General features: G+C 48.7%; 1 long non-coding RNA gene across 2 annotated transcripts in view; it reads right to left on the bottom strand.

The window, feature by feature from the left end:
• LOC142820946 (uncharacterized) overlaps nt 1-13,766 on the bottom strand; it is a 165,872-nt gene that overhangs the window by 85,117 nt on the left and 66,989 nt on the right. The gene's annotated exons all lie outside the window — the stretch shown is intronic.

The raw sequence follows: 13,766 nt of genomic DNA on the forward strand, positions 1-13,766 counted from the left end.
TCATTAAGCACAGCTAGAGAGTAGCTATTTATAAAGATGTCCTCTAATAACATGCCAGATGAAAAAAAAAAGTTCCCATGACCCTGCCTATTCCACAGAAAGTTAAATGATTCAAAGGAGTAATAGGCCAGCTGCTTGCTTTCTCACAGTGTAAAATACAAAATGGCTATTAATCAGATAGATTAGAAATACATCCTTGAAATTACTTAACAGAGCAGGTAATTGTACCTGCACACCAGACTTCTCCAGGAGCAGCAAGAAGTTTAAAAACAATATGCCAAAGCACACTGATCAATAACAGTTCTAAGTGAATTCCCTCTAGGATAAGGCAGGCCCAGTCCCAAAATCCCACAGGCCAATACCTGTGAAGTTAGTCTGAGACATAGACCATCACTTGACGATCAAAAGACTTGGATTTGTGTCAGGGTTTGGTTGCGCCAGGAAAACAGGATGTGCCCAGAAGGGGATTGCTTCTGATAAAACCAGACAGAATCACCAGGTAGGTGAAATAGGCTGGCTTGGGGCCCGCCCTCCATCTGGGAACGCCCAAGCCTCCCAGCCCCCAGGTGCCTTTTAGAGAAGGGGGGGCTGAAGCCCTCCCCAATTCATATGGGAATGTTGTAGGGGTGTTGACATAAGAATGGCCAGACTGGGTCAGACTAGCCCAGTGTCCTGTCTGCTGACAGTGGCCAAAGCCAGGTGCCCCAGAGAGAGGGAACAGAATCCTCACGTGATCCCTCCCCTGTTACCCATTTCCAGACAAACAGAGGCTGGGGACCCCATTCCTACCCAGCCTGGCTAATAGCCACAGATGGACCTAACCTCCAGGAATCTATAAGGAGCTGCAGCTGCCATGGAGAGGTGCTGCAATGAGAGAGAGCTGGGGTAGTTCTCTCCCCCCACACAGCCTGCATCCTGACCCCTCCTTCTCAGCCCCACCTGAGCTTTCAACCCCCAAAGTGCCCTTTAGAGAGGGTGGGGGGGCTGACCTCCCCCCCCCCAGTTCATATGGGGACAGTGCTGACCTGAGCTTTAGGTAAATCTGCTAGTTTTATAACATTGATAATATTTTACTGTTTGAACATAATCTACGTTTGAAAAGGTCATTGTGATGTTTCTGAATCAAAACGTTTCAGCATTTCAATCTCATGAAATATTTCAAGATTTTGACACTTTGTCCAAATTCAGGACAAAGACAAATGTGGAAATATCTGAGTTCCCTACAGGAGGGAAATGCCATTGTTTGCCCTCTACTGAGACACCAAGGACTGGCTACCCCTCTGCACTCAAGAGACAGCTTTGCAATCTGCTGTTTTGTGCAAATTAGCTGCAGCGCTCAGGGCCATAGCCCTTTGGCTCTGATGTAGGTGCCTGCCCCTCCTATAAACTGCTAAGAGCAGACCTGCAAAAACTGGTAATGGCTCCCCTGACCAAATGTTCCTTCTAATTTTTCCCATCCATGTGTGGAATACATTTTGTTCTGTGCACTGAGGCAGGTGTGGATGTGAACCCGCAATAGAAACACATGCTACCAGCTGTGGGCGCTCTGCTAATCAGCTGGGTTGTGTCTGAATCTCTCTGGGGTAGGGGCACACAAGTGCTCCGCTTACAGGGAACACTGCCCCCGACCGATCTGAACTCACTTTTAAACTGGAAATGCCAGGATATGTGGATGGAGGAAACACCTGTGGCATGAGGCCATGCAATAGCTCCCAGCTAAAACGAGACAACAATATAAGGTATCAATATAGACCCTGATCCCGCATTCAGATCCATGCAGGCAGACCCTTGTGCCTGTCCAGAGCTCGTTGAAGGGGCTCGGCACCGTCACAGGCATTTAGCGCAATTGGGGCCATGATAAATAGCTCCTGTGATGCCCATGTCCAAGTCAGCTCCAAGAACTTTCCGAACGCCGGGCCAGATCCAAAGCCCACTGACATGGAAATGGAAAGGTTTGTGCTGGCTTTGGTGGGCTTTGGGCAAGGCCTCATATCAGTCTCTACAGTCCCTTTTAATCCCGCATGTGAACGTGCACAGCCATCCATGGTGTGAACACACACTGTGTGTGCAGATCCCTGGGGTTAACTTCAGGCAAGTCACACAGGGGATCTGTGCTGCAGATGGATGTGTTTTCCATGCGGTTTACACCAGAACTGGACTTGCGTGGGAGACAGAAGAGCTCCAAGAATAGAATCCCAAAGGGAGATATTCGCTTGGAAGGTCCTTTGGCCAGTATCGTATATTGGGAACAGAGAGCCTTGCTCGGAAATCATATGGCAGGAAGATACTTTGAAATACAAAAACCGCCGGCACCAACTAAGTGTAGCTAGACAGGAACCCCCCTTGTAACATCCATTTTTGCTTGCCTGGAGCATACAGGGCACACAGAGCAGAAGGCCCAGGCTGCTGTGACCATGAATGGCTGTAAACAGAGACATGCCAATTGCTGACCAAGAGGCTGCCAAGGAGTGTCCTTGACTTAACCCATATTGATACGAACACACAGCCGTCCGCGGGGGGAGGATTCTCTCGCCCAGTAAAAAAAATGTCTAGTACTTACAATTTAGTTATCTCTCTTGCAAGTGTAAATTAACTTGAAACTTGCTTGTAAGAACTGGCGCCACAAAACGGACCAGTACAATTTGGCCTCTTAGATAAGAAAGAAGATACGGGCCCCCAGGGGTATAAAGATGGGTCCAGCAGCGCATTTTCTCTGAGTGTCAATCTACCATCTATCTGCTGGTCGGGTTTGGTGTTTGATCTACCAAGGTTCCAGAGGGGACGCCCACCTCGTATTCGTCTTTCCTAGGAATTGAGAGACCGGCCCTGGCCTGACACGCTGGAGTCGAGAGGCACAGAAAGGGGTAAAAATTGTACCTGGATGTGGTCCTTTGTTTAAGTATATATATACATAGTGTCAGAGCTCTTTAAAGATTAAGCTGTCACTTGGTACCATTATTTTTATTTTCTATCTTTACCTTTTTCCTGTAATCATTGTTAAGACCTATATATATATATTTGCTAGCATTTAAGAAATAGAGCAATAGCCATTGTAACCATATGCGTTTATACGTCTTTAATAAACCTGTAACTGTTTAAGCTTAACCTGACTCCTTCAGTTGCTGTAATAGAACCAAGCACAATTTAAAAGAACTTCAGTCAGTCATAAAAGGACAGACATAGGGAGAGCTTGGGCGTTTGGATCTGTGTCACTCCCAGGTGACAAGATCCGTTGGGGCACCTTTTCAGCCTTTCCTAGGCTGCCCGCTGCGAAGGAACCCCTGTGTTCTAGCAGCTAAAATCTAAGGTGTAATAAGCTCTTCCTATATAACGGGGCGTCTGTTGGCCTGCTGGCCACACTCTGCGATGGGACCCCGGTCCTAGCAGTAAAGACACGGACGTTAAACCTTTTCTCGGAAACACACACACACACTGCCCTGACCGTCGGCTGACACTAAGCTACGTGCTCTTGCTTTTTCCACATCTGAAATCGACGACTGTCACTTCCCCTAAGCCTCTCGCAGTCCACACCCCTTCCCCGGGTGGTTGGTGATCAGGCTTTACACACAGTTTCATGTGAAATAAACGGGTTGTTGTCAATCCCATCACTCATTCCCATGTCCCCAAACCATCAGACAGCTCTGCACAGCTAGCAATCTGACCAGCGTGGAGAAAGTGAATGAGGAATTTATTTACTTATTCCCATAATACAAGAACTAGGTGGCACCAAGTGACATTAATAGGGAGCAGATTTAAACAAACAAAAGGAAGTTTTTCTTCACACAGCGCACAGCCAACCTGTGGAACTCCTCGCCAGAGGATGATGTGAAGACAAGGACTTTAACAGGGTTCAAAAAAAGTTCTAGATGATTCATGGAGGTTCGGTCCCTCAAAGGCGATTAGCCAGGATGGGCAGAGATGCTGTCCCTCGCCTCAGTCAGAAGTTTCTGTAACGACAACAGGTGGAACCCAGCCTGGAGCCTCTGAACCTTAGTGCTTGAGCTGCTACAGCTCATGCTAAACGCCAGCTTGCTCTCGGCTAAGGCTGCAGAGCAAACTTGTTATTCTGACTGAGCAGCGGAGGCTGCAGGGCAAGTCCCAGGTGAGGGCACTAGACCCATGAGCTCTGTGCGTGGGTCTAGTGCAGGGTCAGCGATGAAGGGCACGGCTTGTGCTTTGGAAGCAGAGCCAGCGGCGGTACTGCCCCGGCGAGTGTGAGCCATCGGGGGCAGAAACATGGTTTATAGCCCTTTAACAGAACATGCCAGACTTTAGAAACAGGATTGTGACCCGCGGCTAAGGCACCTCCATTGCATCTGTAACAATAATCCACAGCCTGTCGCAGAGCCCCCACTGGCTCAGTGCCTGCTGGGAACTCTTGGGGACAGTATTTACCATCCCCTGTGCAGAGTAATGGCCGTGGCAACGGGCACCAGGAGGTAGCAACTCAACCCGTAACCTTTCCCCACCCAACGCAAACCAGCACGCAGGAGACGCTAGAGGGGGTGGCTGCCAATTCCTTCCCTTCTAGGAAGCCATATCAGTGGCAGACTGGCAGCAGCGACCTTTCCAGCATTTACTGCTGCTGCTTCCTAGCCCAGCTAAGATGGCCAGGGCGATTTGCACAGCACGCCTGATAGCATCTTGGGCTCTAGCCATGTATAATCGTCCTCACCGAATTCCCTTGAAATCATTGGCCTGTCTTCAAAAAAAAGTCACTTGCTTATTCATTTTCCATGCCCATCGTCGGCCTTTCTGCATCGCTTTGCCTGCCGCCTTGACCCTCCTCTCCTCCGGCTATTGGATGCCTGGCGAAGCAGCTCGTGTTCCTGCCCTGGCTACTCTTCCCTCCGGCATGTTAGGCTAGTGCTCAGGATAGAATTGCAGGGAAAGTGTCTACAAGTCGCACCACTGGCAACACAAGTTTCATCATGCTCCCGATGATGGTCTCTCGGTGTCCGGTTGAGGATCTCGCTTGCTTTCCTTGATGCTGTTGGAAACACCACCCAGGACCCGCTAACCCAAACCTATGAAATTCAGAATCCCTGATGGCCCATCTCCATAGACAGGCTCTGCTGGCGGGAGCTGATGCCCTTGCTGACGTCTGCACTACGCTACTGACACAATTCGCACAGAAGAGGTGTGTCAGGGCAGGTCATCCGCATTGTGCCGGGCCCTTCCTGAGCACTTTTTGGTGCAGACGCTGTGTCTGTCGGAGTCGGCATACTGCAGCCATCAGACAGCGCAGAAACGCAGCTGCAAGATACAGACTCTATTGTCAGGGTTCCCCTTGCAACAAAAAGAGGAAAAGGCCTGTTCAAGGTATTTCCTGCCTCCAGGAGCCCTGTATTTCCATTAATTCTTTTTGTTGAGTCAAGCTGGCTACACTAGGTAGCTCCGTGTCCTAGGGTCCTCAGGAACAGGCGTCTCACCAGCTAATTTTAAACTGGTCCACAAGTGACGGGGTAAAGACGATCACCAAATGACTTTGACCATATATTCTATCTGTCTCAACAAGTAATATTACCACAGCCAGGAGAGAGGGTTTGGAGGCTCACAGAAGCAAAGTGAAAAATGTAGGTACACTTGAGCCTCCTTAAATCTGGGTGTCTGTAATCCAGACTACCCGGAACACCCATGTTCGGACCCCCGCGTGGCCCTCCCAGACATCCCCACCTTGAGCGCATTCCTGCAACCTCCCTCCCTCCCGGCCCCTGCATCCCCTGGGTGTTCCTGCACAATGTTGGTGTTCAGTACACGTGTGTATGTCACTATATCTTGTGGGGAAGCACTGTTGGGGATATCTGTGCTAACTCACTTTCTGCCTTTGCTTTAGTGACCAACATGAAGTCCCTCTGTCTAACACAAAGCAGCTTAAAATTTCCATTCATACAACAAACTTTGGGGCCATGGGATATTTTCAAAGCATCCCAGTGAACAATGCACTTACATATAATGGAGTATTTAGCAAATACGACAAGAAAAGTTCAAAATTACTAATGCCACCATCTACAGAATTTAGAGGCTCCTACACACAAAAAACTATGTTCAAAATAGTAAGGCTGTAAAGTGAAACATTCAAATTTAGGATATGCCAGAATTAAGGGGGTCCGAGAAACCCTAATCGACCCCACTGCGCATGTGCATTATGAATGATGTTGGCTTTACTTATATGATCGTATGTCCATTTTCCCACCGGACTCCTTCCCATTCAGTGCACAGGAAGAAGAGTGCTTTGGGTTTCATCAGGAGCAAGGTACCCAGTATACGCTGTCACACATTTGTCGCTTACACCAATGGTAAGTCAAGACTCAAGTAAGCAAGCAATGATGTGGACTCTGAAGCTCCCAGCCACGTAATTCAGAAACACAAAGCCCTGCTTACTCTTTAGAACAAACGGAAAGGACTCCGAATGTCCAAATATGGATCTGGAACCCTGAGTGGGCGCAGTTCAAGTGAGTCATAAGTCTGACCAGCTCGTCTATCTCTAATCATCATGGAAACAATGTAACACAGCCTCAGGGGTCATGCTTCTCGATGCCGATCTCTTCCTTAGTGCTGTTTACACGACAAACAACTGTGCTTACATTGCTAAGATCTGCTTATTTCCTGCCCTCCGCCCACTGCAAGCAGAACACGTTCTAGTCCATCTCAGGCTTGTGTCCTGAAAGAGGCAGGACTCTGTTCTATTGCTGTCTCAAAGTCCTTCTCCGGCTCTCAAGGGCCTTCATCAGCTCCCCCTTTCCAGAGAGAGTACACTCCCGTATGGTAGTAAAAAAGTGTATGCAAATGGAAAGGAGTTCAACCTCTTGAACTGCTCCCCTTCAGTCCTGGGGAGAATATGAGGTGATGGTTTGTGCAGCTGAAAGGTCAGTCTGTCTAAGTCTCAGCCACGAATAATCTTTCTTTCAGAATCTGCAGCATCCCACCCAATCTGGATCAAATAAGGAAAAAAAAATCAAGGTTTTCCTTTCGTTGCAATCTCTCTCCAGCAGAATTCCAGCTGGGCAGCATCTCTTGTGGGACCGTATGCAGGAATTAATCTATGCCAAACGTATCTGGTCACCTGTGTTCAGAACTAGCTCAAAGGTGACACCACTTTCTGCATGTTGGGGAGTGAGCAGCTACCTTCTATACCAGGGGTGGGGAACTTTTGATGGGGGGGAGCACCCCAAGATTTTGGTAAGCGATCAAGGGCTGCACTTTTCTATGCAGGGGGCGCAGGGTCTGGGATGGACACTGGGTGCAGAAGGGAATTCAAGGTAGGAGACTGGGGTGCAGGAGAAGGTGTGGAATGTGAGAGGGAGTTTGGGTCAAAGAGGGGGTTGTGACCTGGGGCAGGGAATTAGGGTGCAGGGTCTAGGAAGGGGGTGGGCGCAGGAGAGGACTCTGGCCTGTGGGAGGAGTGCAGGGTCTGGGAGGGAGTTGTGACCTGGGGGAGGCAGGAGGGAGAGTGCAGAGGGTTTGGACTGTGACCTGGCCAGAAGAGAGTGATGACCTGGGGCAGGGAGGAACTGGTGTGCCAGAGAAAGGCTCTGGCTGGGAGGCTCCTACATAGGCGGCTCCCAGCCAGCAGCCCTGCAGGACCCTCAGGCAGGCTCCCTGCCTACCACAGCCCCAAAATGCTCACAATGGCTGGCTGCTCCCTGTGGCTCTCTGCTCCGGATGCCGGGGGGCAGGGGAGGCTTCACGTGCTGCCCCCACTCCCAGCAAAATCTCTCAGCTCTCATTGGTTATTTTCTGCAACGCCGCCCCCTGCTCCCAGTGTCCAGAGCAGAGTGCCACAGGGAACCGCCAGCTGCTTACAGAGGATGGGGCTGATCTAAAGCATCTGGCCGCTCTGTGGCTGCCTGAGGGTCACAGTGGGGTGGCTCGTGGATCCAGTGGCTTCATGGGCCAGATCCAGTGGGTTGGTGGGCCATATCTTGCTCTATTTCTATCCCGCCACCTAATCTATGTCATGTTAAGGAACCAGTCACTGAGACTCATAGACTCATAGACTTTAAGGTCAGAAGGGACCATTATGATCATCTAGTCTGACCCCCTGCACAGTGCAGGCCACAAAATCTCACCCACCCCTCTTAGAATAATCCTCTCACCTAGATCTCAGATATTGAAGCCCTCAAATACTTTGAAGACCCCAAGATGCAGAGAATCCTCTAGCTGTGATCTGCGTCCCATGCTACAGAGGAAGGCGAAAAGCCTCCAGCGCCTCTGCCAATCTACCCTGGAGGAAAATTCCTTCCCGACCCCAAATATGGCGATCAGCTAAACCTGAGCATGTGGGCAAGACTCACCAGCCAGACACCCAGAAAGTTCTCTCTAGACAGCTAAGTGCCAGGGTTATGTTGTTTTTCTAGTTTCCCTGGTTCATTGCTGTTCTAGTCCTATTGTTGCTCTCAGATACTGCAGGATGGTGTATACTTTCTGCTTACGGGGATCATCTTACTTCTGCAGGGAAGAAGGCTGGTGATGATGAGGATAAATTGATTTTCATTGCTTTTCCCACCAAAATTTGGAAAACAGAGCTACAGATTTTAAGCACCAGGAAAGAGTCAAGAATCCATGAAAAATTCTTACTGTGCTACCAAAAAACAAACACACACACACACACAAAATCCTGCCAGGCTCAGGGAATTCTGATGTTCTCGGGCTGCATAGACTGTGGAGTTAAGGAAGCAGGAGTCATCTGCAACTAATTAATAAATGCTGGGGTTTTATGTCCTATGTCATGTAATTAAAAGCAGCATTTCTGAGAATGTGCTTGTTGGGTCACAGATCTGTGCAGATTAGTGAAATGCCTGACCTGGGACACCAGACAGAACACTTGCCTCTCGCTTGGATTTTTGAAGCCAGATTTAAATCTCGGAGGGTATGTCTACACTACAGCACTAATTCGAACTAAGCTAATTCGAATTAGAGCATCTAAACTTAAAAACTAGTTTGAATTAGCATTTTGCTAATTCGAACTAGCACGTCCACATTGAGTGGACCCTGAACCGAGGTTAAGCATGGCCAGAAGCTGTGCCGGCAGGGCATCAGATTAGGACTTAGAGCGTGGAGCTGCTGCCTCAGGCTAGCCGAGGGCTGTGCTTAGAGGGACCCGACCCTCACCCCGGACAGACAGTTCTCAGGGGTTCCCCGCTTGCAAAGCAGTCCTGGCTTAGAGTGCCCTGAGTGCCCACACTCGGCACATCACAGCACTCGGCCATCAGCCCAGCTGCACTTGCCGCAGGCTGCCATCCGGAGGGGGGGGTTCAATCAAGGGGCTTCAGGAGAGTTTCCACCCCAAGGAGCCCGCAGAGCCACCCCAGTCCTCCCCATTGGGGGCTCGTACCCCATTCCATCCTCACCTCCTTCCACTTACCCCTCCCTAGCCCCCCTTCCTGATGTACAAAATAAAGGACACGTGTGTTCAAAAATAGAAACTCTCTTTATTGAACAAAACTCGGGGAGACTGGGAAAAGAAGGTGGGAGAGGGGAAGAGAGAGGCTGGGAGAGGGGAGGGCAACTAAAATGATCAGGGGTTGGGAACAGGTCCCATATGAAGAGAGGCTAAAGAAACTGGGACTTCTCAGCTTAGAAAAGAGGAGACTGAGGGGGGATATGATAGACGTCTATAAAAGCATGAGTGGTGTGGAGAGGGTGCATAAAGAAAAGTTCTTCATTAGTTCCCATAATAGAAGGACTAAAGGACACCAAATGAAATGAATGGGTAGCAGGCTTCAAACTAATAACAGAAAGTTCTTCTTCACAAAGCAAATAGTCAACCTGTGGAACTCCTTGCTGCAGGAGTCTGTGAAGGCTAGAACTAGAACAGAGTTTAAAGAGAAGTGAGATAAAGTCATGGAGGTTGGGTCCATGGAGTGCTATTAGCCAGGGGGTAGAAATGGTGTCCCTGGCCTCTGTTTGTGGAAGGCTGGAGATGGATGGCACGAGACAAATGGCTTGGTCATTGTCTTCGGTCCATCCCCTCCAGGGTACCTAGTTTTGGCCGCTGTCAGCAGACAGGCTACTGGGCTAGATGGACATTTGGTCTGACCCAGTATGGCCATTCTAAGCTCAGGGCTCAGGGTCGGGGGTCTCAGTGGACCACCTTGATTTTCATGCCAACCTGCTCCTGGGTGGCCAGGCTGGCAGCTATCCTGCCCTAGACGGCCACTTTCCTGTGCCTAGTGCAGAGGTCGTGGATGAGGTCCACGATGTCTGCACCAGACCAGGCGGGCACCAGACCAGGCGGGCGCCCGCCTCTTGCAGACCTAGGCAGGCTCCCGGGAGCCGCCAGCCTAGTCCCGGGAAGAGGCGGAGGACTGGGTGGCAGCAGGTGGCCGGCTCGAGCCGTGCCAGGTGCAGGGTCTGCTGGCTGGGTGCTGGCAGGCTTGTACCTGGCACGGGCACCGTAGCCAGCCCGTGCCCCTTTAAGGGCTCCGGGGCCGGGAGGGGGCAGAAGAGTTTCCCTGGTGGTGCCCAGAGTGGCCACCAGGGAAAGCTGGGGAGGGCTAGCTTCCCACTAGTTCGAATTAAGTGGCTACACAGCCCTGAATTCGAACTTGTTAATTCGAACTAGGTGTTAGTCCTCGTAGAATGAGGTTTACCTAGTTCGAGTTAAGCGCACCGCTAGTTCGAATTAAGTTCGAACTAGCGGTTTGTATGTGTAGTGCCTATCAAAGTTAATTTGAACTAACGTCTGTTAGTTCGAATTAACTTTGTAGTGTAGACATACCCTGACTGCATTTTGCAGAAGGAGGCGCAAAATTTCAGTGGGCCCAGTTGTGAACCAGAACCCACCATGTCCTCCCAGCTTTGAAGAAACTCAGAGTGATATTGAAATCCTGATGTGAACTTGCTGGTTTAAGCCCATCTCTAGAGTTATGATATAGAACTTGCCAATGAGTTGGTATCATTCTGTGGCAATCCTCAGGGATACACCTACAATCCCCATGTCCAGAATATAAATGCTCATTCAAAGAGCTCTAGTATTCACTGAAATCAATGACCAGCAAAGTCAACTTAAAGTAAGTTATTCACGTTGAGGCAACGTAGGCCTTCAACTCCAAAAGTCCTCGTTGGACAAGTCTAGAAAGTGAAGTGAAATCCTGGCTTTATTGAAGTCAATGGCAAAATTCCTATTAAGAACAGCCCTACCGAGTCAGACGAATAGTCTATCTAGCTCTGTTGACTGTAAAGAGTTACAAAGGCATCTGACAAAACTTGGTGAGTGGCAACAAAATGACAAATCAAATTAAATTTTGATAAATGCAAAGCAATGCACAGTGGCAAATATAATGCCAACTGTACATACAAATGAGCGGGTCTAAATTGGCTGTTATCATTCAAGAAAGTGATTGTGGAGTCTTTGTGGAATGTCCTCTGAAATAAATATATATATATATCGTATGATAAAATTCATAATGCCAATATATATGGTACACCAACACTTTAAATACTGCCTGAAGTTTTGGTCACCCCATCTCAAAAGAGATATTACTCGAGTAATTTTGTATTGTCTGCAAACTTTGCCACCTCACTCTTTAGCCCTTTTCCCAGATCACTTATGAATACATTGAACTGCACTGGTTCCAGCACTGATCTTTGGAAGACCTCACTTTTCATCTCTCTCTCCCTTGTGAAAACTGACCATTTATTCCTACCCTTTGTTTCCTGTCTTTTAACCTTGTACATATAACTGCTGCCAAACACACACTGTTTTTATTTTTAGATTCTCTAAATCTTGCACATGCTTTTCTATACATTGGGTGTTTCCATTAGGGCACAATCTCCATGGAAATGTGTTTAATGAGTGATGGGGAGAAGGGGAAACACACTGACTTGAAGATAAGTCCAAAGAGGGGTTTCCTTTCTTGTTTCAAAGCCTTTCCCCATAGGTTAGCCACCATGTGCCAGGATTACTGGCCACACACTTGTAGAAGAAAGACAAATGTGACTTACTACTGTATTTTCCACAAGATAGGACATCTAGTAAGTAGGAGGGCATAGCTATCAAAGCAATTACTGCGAGCTAGTGATGTGGCATTTTAATAATTGCATCACTCCCAGCTGCCTGCAGACACTCTGATCGGCATTTCTTTCCAGCTCAGAAAAGTTTCAACAGAATTTATAGTCATTTTCTATTTACAAGATCCTTCTTCTAGGAGAATAAGTCATGTTGGATTGCGTGTTCCAGCACACTGGGCACTGAAATCACAATCCTTGCAAAAACCAAACCTGTGACACAGAAACACAACAGAGATGGCATAGGATAAAGCATAGGATGAAATGTACACAGTGCCACGTGGCTTCTTGGAACACGGGGCATCCCGTGGGACTTGGAAGGGTTTCAGAGGCATTGTACGGAGCCTGTGAAACTCTCTAGTCCAGCACTCTCTGATCCGGCAACATCCATAGTCCGGCATGATTTGAGTTACCCGCATGTCCACTTATCATGGGTGTGGCCAAGCTTCCCGTGGTCCCACAAAGTTTGTGTACAGTCACCAGGCCTGGCTCTCAGTGCTCTGTGCTGTTATTTAGCTCGAATTTACCCCTCAATGTCTTCTAAGAGCCCAGCAAGCAGCGGCAGTGTCGGTGATGCTGCTAGACAATATCGAGCTCCCATGGTCTGGCAAATTCTCTGGTTTGGCACCGGTCTGGTCCCAGGGGTGCCGGACTAGAGAGGTTCAAACTGCACTGAATCCTCCTTAGAGCAGGGATGCATCAGCTCGTCACAGGACAGATTCTCCAGCACAGGAGCATGTGCTGACCGAGATCACAAGCACTTCACATTAGTTCCCAGTCAGAATTACTGCTGCGTTGTCCGGCATGGGCAGCATCCCAACAAATGGCCTAGCACTGCCACGGGGGAGGGGATGCCACTGGAGGTCAATGTGGCTTGAGCAGTAACAGCTCTGCCTTCGTGGAAGCCTCTAGGCAGGGGACATCAAGGTTTGTTCCTACTGTTTTTACAATACACTTTTGATAGAAATCTTTACCCACTTGATGGCAGGGCATATTGTTCTTTCTGCCATGGGTCAATACATTAGGTGTGATTTAATAATGGATTATGAGATTTATAATTCTGCTCTTTGTAACTTCTCAGGTGAATGCTCTCTCACTGAGCTAAGCAAACAGCCCCGTTAATTCTTTCCCTGGTATGAAATGCTTGGATAGGCTAAGCATAAGAAGGGAACGCTAAGTCAGGTGCAGAATAAGAGAGTTCTTTAAAGTGTCAAGTATCAGAGGGGGAGCCGTGTTAGTCTCAATCTGCAAAAGCAGCGAGGAGTCCTGTGGCACCTTATAGACTAACTGAAGTGTTGGAGCATAAGCTTTCGTGGGCAAAGACCCACTTCGTCAGATGCATGTAGTGGAAATTTCCAGAGGCAGGTATAAAATATGCAGGCCAGGATCAGGCTGGAGATGATGAGGTGGATCCAATCAGGGAGGATGAGGCCCACTTCTAGCAGCTGATCTGGAGGTGTGAATTCCAAGAGAGGAGAAGCTGCTTTTGTAGTTAGCAACCCATTCACAGTCTTTGTTTAATCAGTGAATGGCTCCCTAACTACAAAAGCAGCTTCTCCTCTCTTGGAATTCACACCTCCAGATCAGCTGCTAGAAGTGGGCCTCATCCTCCCTGATTGGATCCACCTCGTCATCTCCAGCCTGATTCTGGCCTGCATATTTATACCTGCCTCTGGAAATTTCCACTACATGCATCTGACGAAGTGGGTCTTTGCCCACGAAAGCTTATGCTCCAACACTTCAGTTAGTCTATA

This window comes from Pelodiscus sinensis, chromosome 28 (assembly GCF_049634645.1).
Source record: "Pelodiscus sinensis isolate JC-2024 chromosome 28, ASM4963464v1, whole genome shotgun sequence".
Classification (NCBI taxonomy): Eukaryota; Metazoa; Chordata; order Testudines; family Trionychidae; genus Pelodiscus; species Pelodiscus sinensis.